Below are 11472 nucleotides of genomic sequence, written 5' to 3' on the forward strand. Positions count from 1 at the left end.
TCACAGGAGGAAGGACTAGACCTTCCTTTCTCAGGGTACAGCTGTTATTAAGTTGGAAGTCCAAGATGCATTCCTGCCCCTTACTCCCCCTGACCTGACAAGCCAGAAGCCAGGACAAGCGAATAGGGAAATTGAGGCAGATAGTTAAACAGCAGTAGACAGCCATCTAGAAAACCCAGATGCCAAGCAGTCAGTAAACCCTATCTTCCCTAAAGCAGGGACACTTAAGAGTAAATGGTTTGCACTTCTCTCCAACCAGAGGGTAAATAGCTTAAATCACCCTCTTCAGGGAGACAGAGAGCAGGAATCCATTAGTGCCATTTGCCAGCCACACCCAAGGAACAGAAGAAGTTAATAGAACAAATCTCATTTTCATACATCAGCATAAAGCTGATGAATACTCTATTGAGATCCTCCCCTAAGATCTCCCCTAAACGCCAGCCTTTGAAGCCAGCAAAAGGAAGGTGCAGGAGCATGAATATCCTTTCCTCACCACTTCTTTCCCCGCAGGCGAGCATCTCCTAGACTCTAAGGGACCCACCAGGTTTGCAACCAGGGGAGTAATGGGCAGTGGCAGCCCATCCCGGGCAAACCCCCTGAAGGTGCCCCAAGGCCTCCTTTTCTCTGACTGCCCAGTGAGCCAGAGCAGCCCAGCCTGGCCCCATTTCCCCAGCCCTTTCTTGTTTCACTGTCTGCAACTTTAATAAATGTCCTCTAAAATTCACTTGGACTCATAACATTTTTCCTACTCGCTGGCCCAGACCTGCTCAGGGCCGGGTCCCCTCTCCAGTAACATGATTACTCACAAGTAGAAGCCCTGAGTGGAATAGCTTGTCCTAAAACTAGGAGCGACTTCAGTCTAATGTTTTCTGCCATTTCAATGTTTGCTGAAATGCTAGCATGTTTCCCAGCGAATGAAGAGTTACTACACTTCGCTCAAGGGCACCAGTACCGCTTTTTACATAAGGGAGTGTAGTTCTTGTATAAATGTGACTATATGGGAAGGTAACTCAAGATTTAAGATGAGGCATGATGGTGTGGTGAGAGTCCCAATAGGTGCTTTGGGCAAATTTGGGCTGGCTTTGTGAATTTCAGTTTTGGGGCCTAAGCAGAAAAACCTTCATCACTGACTACTGACCAGCCTGGGAACTAATCAGCACCCTCTGCTGAACTGTCCAGTCACTAGAATGGTTCTGGTAGGAGATTGTGTCAGCATTACAGTTAGCACAAGCTCACTGCAACAGCGCTGTTATTGCCAGCAGTTCTTGTTACCACAGCTCCTTCAAGTGTGGGAGATCTTATCCCAAACAGGCAAAAACCAAGGTTAAAAGAACGAAGAGGTTCTGGCCCAGTAACTCAGTTGGTTAGAGCGTTGATTCGCCAAGGTTGTGGGTTCGATCCCTGATGAGGGCACATACAAAAAGCAACCAATGAATGCATAAATAAGTGGAATTACAAATTGATGTCCTTGCCGAAACCGGTTTGGCTCAGTGGATAGAGCTTTGGCCTGTGGACTGAAAGGTCCCAGGTTTGATTCCGGTCAAGGGTATGTACCTTGGTTGCGGGTACATTCCCAGTAGGGGGTGTGCAAGAGGCAGCCTATCAGTGATTCTCTCTCATAGATGTTTCTAACTCTCTATCCCTCTCTCTATCTCTCTGTAAAAAAATCAATAAAATACATATATATGAAAATGTATGAAAATGAGATTTGTACTATTAACTTCCTCTGTCCTTGGGTGTGGCTGGCAAATGGCTGGCATATATAATTAAATGATGTCCTCCACCCCTCTCTGCCTTCCTCTCGCTGTAAAATCAGTAAGTAACAATTTTTAAAAAGGAATGAAGAAGACCAATGCCAGTGCTGTGGAAGGAGCTTGGAAATAGAGGCCGTCCTTGGGCTAGAGCCCCATCACATATCCATGAGTCACTCCAGGCAGGTCAACAGGCTCCATTTCTTCAGGCTCCGTGTTTAGATAATGCCCTTGATTCTTCCTTCCCAGGCTCAGCCTAAGAGTCATAATGCTCGCTGACTCATTGAGCTCTTCTGGGTTTGGAGCATTTCCCTCAAGAAACTGTCAAGCCCAAAGGGCATGTTTTGGCAGGTGGCAGGACAACAGCAACATGTGTTTATCTCCAGACTCAAGAGCATCTTCCCCTTGCTCCAGTGCCAGCGGCCTTGTCAGCCCCGCACTCCAGGAGCCCAGCCTAGTGGCTGATTCAGGCCTCCAGGATGGAGGAACCAGCTCTTCCAGCTCTGGAGCTAACGTCCCCAAGGTTTGTTTTCTAATTCCTCCGTGAGTAATAGGGTTACTGTGCCAACCCTGCTGGCTGAGGACTGTGTTTGTGACAGCTGAGAGGCTAGCGTCCTGCTTCTGAGGCTTCTACCAGGCAGATGCTGCAGAGCGATTCTCCCTCCCTTCTTATTTTTCATCTCTCTGTTGGGGAAGAAGGACTCATCTCAATACTCTCTCTCATACCCCGCACCCCCTTATTAGGAAAACCCCCAAGAACAAGGCGAGGTCCAAGCCCTCTGAGAGAAAGCTGAGCTGTCACAAACAGCAATCTCAGGTCCTGCAATACTCAAAGCTGGAAGTGGAGCCGCGTGGCAGGTGCTGTAAACTCGATGACCAAAAATAAACACACAGTTTGGTCTCATCCTAAATTCCTAACTGGACAGGTCATCGTAGGGTAGGCACGTGCCAGGCCTATAGTTTTCTTAGCAAAAGCCAGTCTTTACCTGGAGTGAGTCCTGTCCATTGTTCTTAGGCATCTAGGTTAATAGAGCTTCGGAAGGTCAGAGTAATTTTCTTTTCCGGATTCTTCGAAAGCACAACCGCTGGCACCGGAGCACAAGGCCACAGAACGCCTCACTGTTACCTCGTCGCCCGTTTCTACGTTCTGTAAACGCTAAGTGTTGAGTCCCATGCCCTCCGCTGTAAAAGGAGTATGTGCTCACCCATTGTGCTTTATATCCAGGCCTAGACACTTCCCCACTTCATTTTCTCCTCCAGTACAGTTAACGTAACCTTTCTTACATTTTCTCCTGTTATTCTAAGTGTATCAAATGTGCTTTAAAACTACCCTTCTCAAAGAGAGATAAACAAACAAACAAACAAGACTGCCATTTTCCAGAACATTTTCTCAATTTATTGAGATTTTGCTTCTGGACATGTTTTCAAAACTTTGGCTTAAATAAACCCTTATAAAACTTTTCTATATGTTGGGTATTCTTTCATCAACATTTACTTGGCATAGTCAGCAGGATTCCAAAGAAGTCCACCCAGGACCAACCTGCAGACCCATAGCCAGTGTCGGGCACCAGCAGGGGCCCGTTGGGCACCAGCAGGCACTCTGTTTCCTATCTGGTGAGCGTAGGTGAATTTTCTTTTGGAATCCTGGACCTCCCTCACTTGAGGTTGGTGTTAACTTTTTTGAGCTATTCTTAGAAAATGCTTAAGGTGGCACTGATGGATAAGAGCTGAGATAACCCAGGAACAGGAGGGGGGGGTGGGGGCGGCGGAATGGATAACTGTTTCTAATTTCAGCCTTTCAATTGAAATACTATGGATTTGAACAAAATTTTTTGCTGGGCACATGAGAGTCTGAACTTGTTCAACTCCAAAGATGAGGGGCACACACTGCAACCCGCGCCCCCCCCTCCCCCGCCCCCCATATTGGGGATTTCAGGAGACTAAGAATCTCCGTGGGAGTGCCTGAGGAATGCTCAAGGTGCAAAGTGGCCCCATAGGGAACTCCAAGACTTTGTAATTACATAATTGATTCATCAGGGGATGTGCACATAATGGCTGGCTGCTTAGTTCTTTGAGTCCTAATGTTGTATTAGACGGTCAGGGAGAGAAGTCGAGACATGTAAGAGGGTTCCAGCAACTTAAGAAGAGACAGTCCCTCAGACCTCAACCCACAAGCAGCACACTTCACCCCACCACAAAGTATTACTAGAAGTTTGTTCAGACTCTGTAGATCTCAAAGAAAACTAAAATTGATGTGAGAAATCATGCCTCCAAGGCCAACGTCCCAAGATACCCTGAACCCTCTACTAATATTCCTGCAAACGATATGTACAATTTGTATGAAGTCTTAACTTGCAAGTAGCTACAGAAATGGGAAGATTTGATTAAAAGTGGTGTCAGCTTAAGATGGTCAAAATAGGTCTCTTTGACACGTCTGAATTAATTTCTGTGTGCTCAATTGTAAAAAGCAAGCTCTAAAATCAACTATATGAATGAAAAACATCTCAATTGGCAAATAGAAGCCTCTAAATGAGTACACAAATAAATCATCTTCTCCATTGGAAGTTAACAAGAAAATTCTAGAGACTGTCTCAGAACTTAAAAAGGCTTCCAAAGCTGCTCTCTGCCAACACCACACTTTCCCCCTTCTCCACCTGTCCCTCTGTAATCTTTACTTTTCAGAGCTTCCTTGTCAAGACTTACCTTCTCCCGTTTCACTCCTCTTCACCTCCCTCATCATCACTCCATACTGAGCTATAATAGGAGAGAATCACAAAAGAGAGCTAGATCAAGTTAGACCAGGGAAAAAAGAAAAGATAGAAAAGAAATTCTGGCATCTCCTAAAAAAAAGCCAGATTCAGCAAGCGTGAACCAGCAATTGTTTAACTTCCTTGGATGAGGACAGAATTAAGAAATCTACCTAAAGGTTTTCTTCATTCTCTCCAAGATCCTGATGAGTTCACCAAGGAGTTTGATTTAAAAATTAAAACATATGATTCTGGCCCAAACCAGTTTGGCTCAGTGGATAGAGCATCGGCCTGCAGACTGAAGGGTCCCAGGTTTGATTCCCGTCAAGGGCATGTACCTTGGTTGCGGGCACATCCCTGGGTGGGGGGTGGGGGGGAGGGGTGCAGGAGGCAGCTGATAGATGTTTCTCTCTCATCAATGTTTCTAGCTCTCTATCCCTCTCCCTTTCTCTTTGTAAAAAAAATCAATAAAAATATATTTTAATAAATAAATAAATAAAATATATGATTCTGGCTATTCTGACCTATTTCAATTAATATACTTATTGGTTTAGGAAGGACAAAGATAAAAATACTAAAACCATGAATTTATAATTCCAGCAATAAAGCAATCAGGCCAGACCTCCCAGAAGGATTTTTCAATAAGGGGGAAAGGAATCTGTTTTTACTGTAAAAAAACAAGTAATCTTAAGAAGGGTTGTAGAAAATCGAAATGAAATTTAGAAAAAGTAAGGAGACAGGAGTAAGCATAAAGCCAAACCAGTCTCGGTAAGTGTATGACCTTTTTAATGTAATGCTGAATTCGATTTGCTAAAATTTTGTTAAGGATTTTAGCATCTATGTTCATCAAGGATATTGGCCTGTAGTTCTTTTTGTGTGTGTGGTGTCTTTATCTGGTTTTGGGATTAGGGTAATGCTGGCTTCTTGGAAAGAGTTTGGAAGTGTGCCTTTTTATGATTTTTTTTTTGAAATAGTCTGTGGAGGGTAGGTTTTAGTTCTTCTTTGAATGCTTGATAGAACTCCCCTGTAAAGCCATTCAGACCAGGGCTTTTGTTTACTGGAAGATTTTTTATGGCTGCTTCAATTTCTTATGTAGTTATCGCCTATTTAAGGTTTTTTATTTTATTTTATTCTTTTTGATTGATTTTAGAAGTTTGTATTTTTCTAAGAATATGTCCATTTCATTTGGTTTTCTATTTTGTTAGAATAAAGTTGTTCATAATATTTTTTCATAATCGTTTGTATTTCTGTGGGATTGGTTGTTACTTTGCCTCTTTCATTTATGACTTTGTTTATTTTGGGTCCTCTCTCTTTGCTTCTTGGTGAGCCTGACTAGAGGTTCATCAATCTTGTTTATCGTTTCAAAGAACCAGCTCTTGGTTTTGTTGATCTTTTGTATGGTTGGGTTTTTTTTTAGTCTCTATGTCTTTATCTCCACTCTGATCTTTATTATTTCGTTCCTTCTGCTTACGCTGGGCTTTTCTTATTGCTCTCTTTCTAACCCACATGTGTCAAACACAAGGCCCGCGGGCCAAATCCAGCCCGCCAGGCCTTGCAATGTGGCCCGCACCGCGCTGTCATCACTGCACTCCGCTGTCAGTTTATGACATTGTCAGTTTATGACTGTTCAGTAAACCATTTGGCCCGCGATTTAGGCTGGATTTTAGATTTTGGCCCCTTCTCTGATTGAGTTCGACACCCCTATTCTAACCCTTTAAGTTGTAGGGTTAGATATTTTAATACCATTGTCTCTTGTTTTTTTAGGTAGGCCTGTAGAGCTATGTCTCTTTTCTCTGGCAATTGGATTTTATCCAATGCCACCATCTCAATGAAACAAATATGTACTAGTTATTATTTGTATGATTTCTAACAGGGGTGAAGCATTCCCTTGAAGAAGAGCAACAGCCTTGTTAGGGAAAGTATTATTTTTTTAAATAATTACCAATTGGTGAATTCCCTCTGAGTTACATAGTGACCTATGGACTCATTTCACAAGTTAAATAATACAACCCATTTATAACATGTGACCTATTATGCAGCATTTTCATGGTGCATATCTCCCATATCCCTCTTGGAACACACCAACGTACAATCAAAACTCAATTAGCTAAATTTTCAGAAGCTTTTAATCTCCCTTGGCCAAAAGCTCCTCAACCTGAGAGCTACACCTTTGAATAAGCATAGACTTTCTCCTAATGAAATAGTCACCAGTCATCTTATGCATTTAGATAAAGGGGCATATGAACCAACCTTACTAATAGAAGACATTCTGCCTTATTACCAAAAAATTATTAACCAGCTTAAAGAAATTGATAAACCACTGGTAGTAACTGATTTATTTCATAGTACACTCTTGGGAGATGAAGTCTTCAAAGACCATGACTTACAACAAGGATATTTTTTAAAATTGGAAAATAAATAAAATAAAAGACATTATACAATCTTATTGGAAGGGATGTTATTAGGCACCTAACCATAAATGGACATCTACCCCTATCTCTGATACTTGCCTCCACCTACAACAAACACCAAAAACTCCAGGTGTATGGGAAGCTTCTGGCATCAAAGGTTGACAGTTATCCCAGGCATTGACAAGGCCTGTATGCCAACAGATGGGTGTTAATTCAGAACCAATTGTTTGATTGTCTTTATCTGTCATATAGTTATACTAGTTCTTTGAGCTTTTTCTATATAGCCCAACTGTTAATGATTGCTGGTGATGTATAATTTTAAGTACTCTTTTTATCACTTATATAAATGTTATACTAGATGTAAAATACAGAAAAGTGAGACAAATGGCAAAAACTTAAATCATCATTGTTCCCAGTATAGAAATAATCCAATGTTTTTCATAATAAAGGATCATAGGACCTGACTGCCTTTCCCTTTTGGAAACAAAATTTGGACTCAAATCATATGCTATGGTTAGAGTATTTCCTCATCCCCAGTGGTCCACCATTTCTACAAACCTACATCAACACTTCCTAGTGCTGTGGGACCACACTATCTGACCAAAAGGTTAGTCATCACTGCATTCATTGAATTGATGTAGGACCTAACGGGAGAATTGTGAGTGCAAAGGGGCTATGTATGAAATCTGACAAGTCTGGTGACCTAAAGCACCTCACAGAGAGATCTGACATAAATTCCTAACTGGACAAGTCATAGTGGGCAGTCAGGTTCAGGCCTATAACTTCTTAGTAAAAGATTGATATTTGCCTTAAGCAAGTTCTGTTCACTGTTCTTATAACCCTCTCTTCTAGATTACCCTCAAGAGAGCATTTTCTCAGTCCCTTGATCTGGCTTCCAGGCTTGTCCTCTGTTTAGCTCAAATAAACTTTAACAAATTCATAACATTTTCTACAGGTTTGAATGTCCCTGTGTTGACAGGGCTTAGTAAAGCATATACAGTTTCCATATAGACACAGAAAGGTATAAGAATGTAAGTTAGTTATGTCATTTATTCCTATTTTGTCTTCTATCTCACTCATAAATGGACAGCTGTTTTAACAAGCTACTACAACAGTAACCATAGGTATTACCATCAAAATGCAATGAGAAAGATTTTCATAAAGAATTTTAAAGTCCGAATTTTAGCTGGCCATGTGCAGAATCTTGGGATAACTGATTATCCAAATGTAACTTTCTATCCATCCTCTCAGCCTTCCTAGATTCTTTTATAAAGAATGTTCTAGTATATCTGGAGACAGAAAAAAAAAATTAAACCTTGTTAAGGAAAACCCTTTCTGTGTACAATTGGAGATATTTTATATTCTGTTTATCTTTTTACTTGCAGGGTTGGACACTAAATTCTCTACCCCAGCCTAAAGTTGGAATTTAAGCTATAAGTGGAACAGGGGATAAAATAAAAATAAGAATCAGCAGTTTTCTCCTTAGAGCTTTTTTTAAAAAAAAAAAAATTAATTGTTTATCTTGTGACCGCCATCGTCCATTTACCCCACTCCCCACTCCCTGCCTGAGGCAACCACCAATGCCATTCTCCACATCCATGATGCAGGCTTTGCTCCTACAAACCACATTGTCAGCATGAAAATCTGTTCACTGAGTAAAGACAAGACGGAGTCAGAGAGGGGCAGCCTGCCTAGCGAGGCCTCCGGAATGCAGTAGGGAACGGGAGGTGCTGGGCCAGGAGCTTCGGGCTTCCTTAGATGTTTTGACCAAAACACAGGTGGAAATGGAAAAGCTGTCTTCAACTGCCAAGGGCGGGTGTGAGCTGGAAAATTACCACTATGGGCAGGACAGCAAATGCCCCGCCACCCCTGTTTCACAGCCCATCTGTAACAGGCTCCTCCTGAGGCAGCATCGTGGAGGAGCTGGCCTCATCTCACCATGTCCATATCTTTACTCCCCTAGTCCAGTGGTCAGCAAACTTCAGTCAACAGAGCCAAATATCAACAGTACAATGATAGAAATTTCTTTTGAGAGCCAAATTTTTTAAACTTAAACTTCTTCTAATGCCACTTCATCAAAATAGACTCGCCACACTCAAGGGGCCAAAGAGCTACATGTGACTCGCAAGCCACAGTTTGCCGACCCCGGTGTTAGAGCATCGTCCCCATATGCCAAGGTTTCAGGTTCTATTCCCAGTGGTACAGATTCAAGAATCAGCCAATGAACACATAAATAAGCACAACAAATCTCTCTCTCTCTTTCTCTCTCTCTCATCAATATTAAATAAATAGATAGGATTAATGATTTACGAGGCAAAGATGAGAAAGGTTCTAAACTAGGCATCTCTAAAGTTTTTACTTCCTAATATATCTATTACCAACATTAACAAATAATGTTGCATTCAATTGTACAATAGTGGTTTAAATGATGAAAAGAACTTCCAATATCAGATTTCTGCAACTAAGCAACTGGAACTATTTTGTAAAAAACTGTTGTTTAAAAATGTTTGCTTTCTAGCCTACTTTAGCCTGTTAGAAGATAAACTCAGCTAGATTAACGTGACCAGACATCCCACTTTTGGGAACTTTTATCGGGACTTTTTTATTTTATTTTATTTATTTTTTTTTTTTAATATATATTTCATTGATTTTTTTTTTATTTTTTTTTTTATTTTTTATTTTTTGGCCCCCCTCCCTCCCTCCCACACATCCCCTCCCTTCCCAGAGTTTTGTGTCCATTGGTTGTACTTATATGCATGTATAAAAGTCCTTCGGTTGATCTATTATCTCCCCCAGATCTTCCTCCCCTCCCTGCTGTAATTTGACAGTCTACTTGTTGATATACTGTCTCTATATCTATCTTTTGGTTCATCAGTTTATAATGCTCTTTATTATCCACAAATGAGTGAGGTCATGTGGTGTTTCTTTTTCATTGATTGGCTTATTTCACTCAGCATGATGTTCTCCAATTCCATCCAGGTTGCTGCAAATGATGAGAATTTCTTCTTTTTTATGGCAGCATAGTATTCCATTGTGTAGATGTACCATAGTTTTTGGATCCAATCATCTGTTGATGGACACTTAGGCTGTTTCCAAATTCTGGCTATTGTAGATTGTGCTGCTATAAACATAGGGGTGCATATATCCTTTCTGATTGGTGTTTCTAGTTTCTTGGGATATATTCCTAGAAGTGGGATTACTGGGTCAAATGGGAGTTCCATTTTCAGTTTTTTGAGGAAACTCCACACTGTTCTCCACAGTGGTTGCACCAGTCTGCATTCCCACCAGCAGTGCACGAGGGTTCCTTTTTCTCTATCGGGACTTTTTAAAAACGCCTGCAGTGGGATGCGGGACAAATAGTTGAAATCCGGGATTGTCCTGCCAAAAGCGGGACGTCTGGTCAACTTAGACTAGATATGCCCATTATCTCAATGCCATGCCAGGTGCATTTTTCAATTGAATAGAGCTGTGTTGTTTTCAAGGCCAGCATCGAGACAACACTAAGTGCACAAAGGGAAGTTCTGCTTATAGCCTTGCTCTGCCCTTTCAATAAACATGTTGTAAATGCTCCATTGTCCTGGAGTTTTTAATTTATATGGAATGACTGGGGCTTATAGTTTAGTAGAGACAAGGTCCTCACAGCAGGGCAGGCGGAAAAACTTTCCGAACACAAAAGGCATAGACTACGGAGGGGAAAAAAGGCTTTTCAGTCCGGTTCTTGTTCCCTGCAGCTGTGCGCATCTCAGCCTTCCTGGGAGGCGCTCTCAAACTCCTCTTTAGAAACAGGGACTGAGGCCCTGGGGGAAATGTATCGCCTTACAAAGGAAGCGAGCACTCAACAACAAACAGTTCTGCTGCTGTGGAAATGCCAGCTGACTAGTTCAGAGTAGTTTAGAGAAGAAGAAAGTCAGGCCCAGACTGGTGAAGAGGCTTCTCGGAAGCTCATCCTGGGTTCAGACGGCTTCCTTCCGCAGGAGCAGCTGCCCATCTGCCTGTGCATGAGCCCAGGCTGCAGGGACAGGTCAAAGGTCAACCTTACCTTTTCCAGCAGCTTTTCAGGGGGAGGATGACTCCACCCCCTTATCTCTACCAGCATCAGTGAGCACAGTTATTTATGAGTTACGTTAGACATTGTTCTAGGGCAGTGGTTCTCAACCTTTGTAATGCCTCGACCCTTTAATACAGTTCCTTATGTTGTGGTGACCCCAACCATGAAATTATTTTCATTGCTACTTCATAACTGTAATGGTCTTAGATTCTACAGCAGCAGGGTCGCCTAAGACCATCGGAAAACACAGATATTTACATTACGATTCATTAACAGTAGCAAAGTTACAGTTATGAAGGAGCAATGAAAATAATTTCATGGTTGTGGTCACCACAACATGAGGAACTGTATTAAAGGGTCGAGGCATTACAAAGGTTGAGAACCACTGCTCTAGCGTCAATAGATTTTTGTCAACTGTCTACAGATGATTTCTTTACCCCAGAGAAAAGGAATAAATCTTCTCAATGTTTTTTTTTTTTTTTTTGCCTTGATATCTGAGATGTTTATGCTAACAA

The sequence above is a fragment of the Pipistrellus hanaki genome, assembly GCF_964339955.1.
Source record: "Pipistrellus hanaki genome assembly, chromosome: 11".
Lineage (NCBI taxonomy): Eukaryota > Metazoa > Chordata > Mammalia > Chiroptera > Vespertilionidae > Pipistrellus > Pipistrellus hanaki.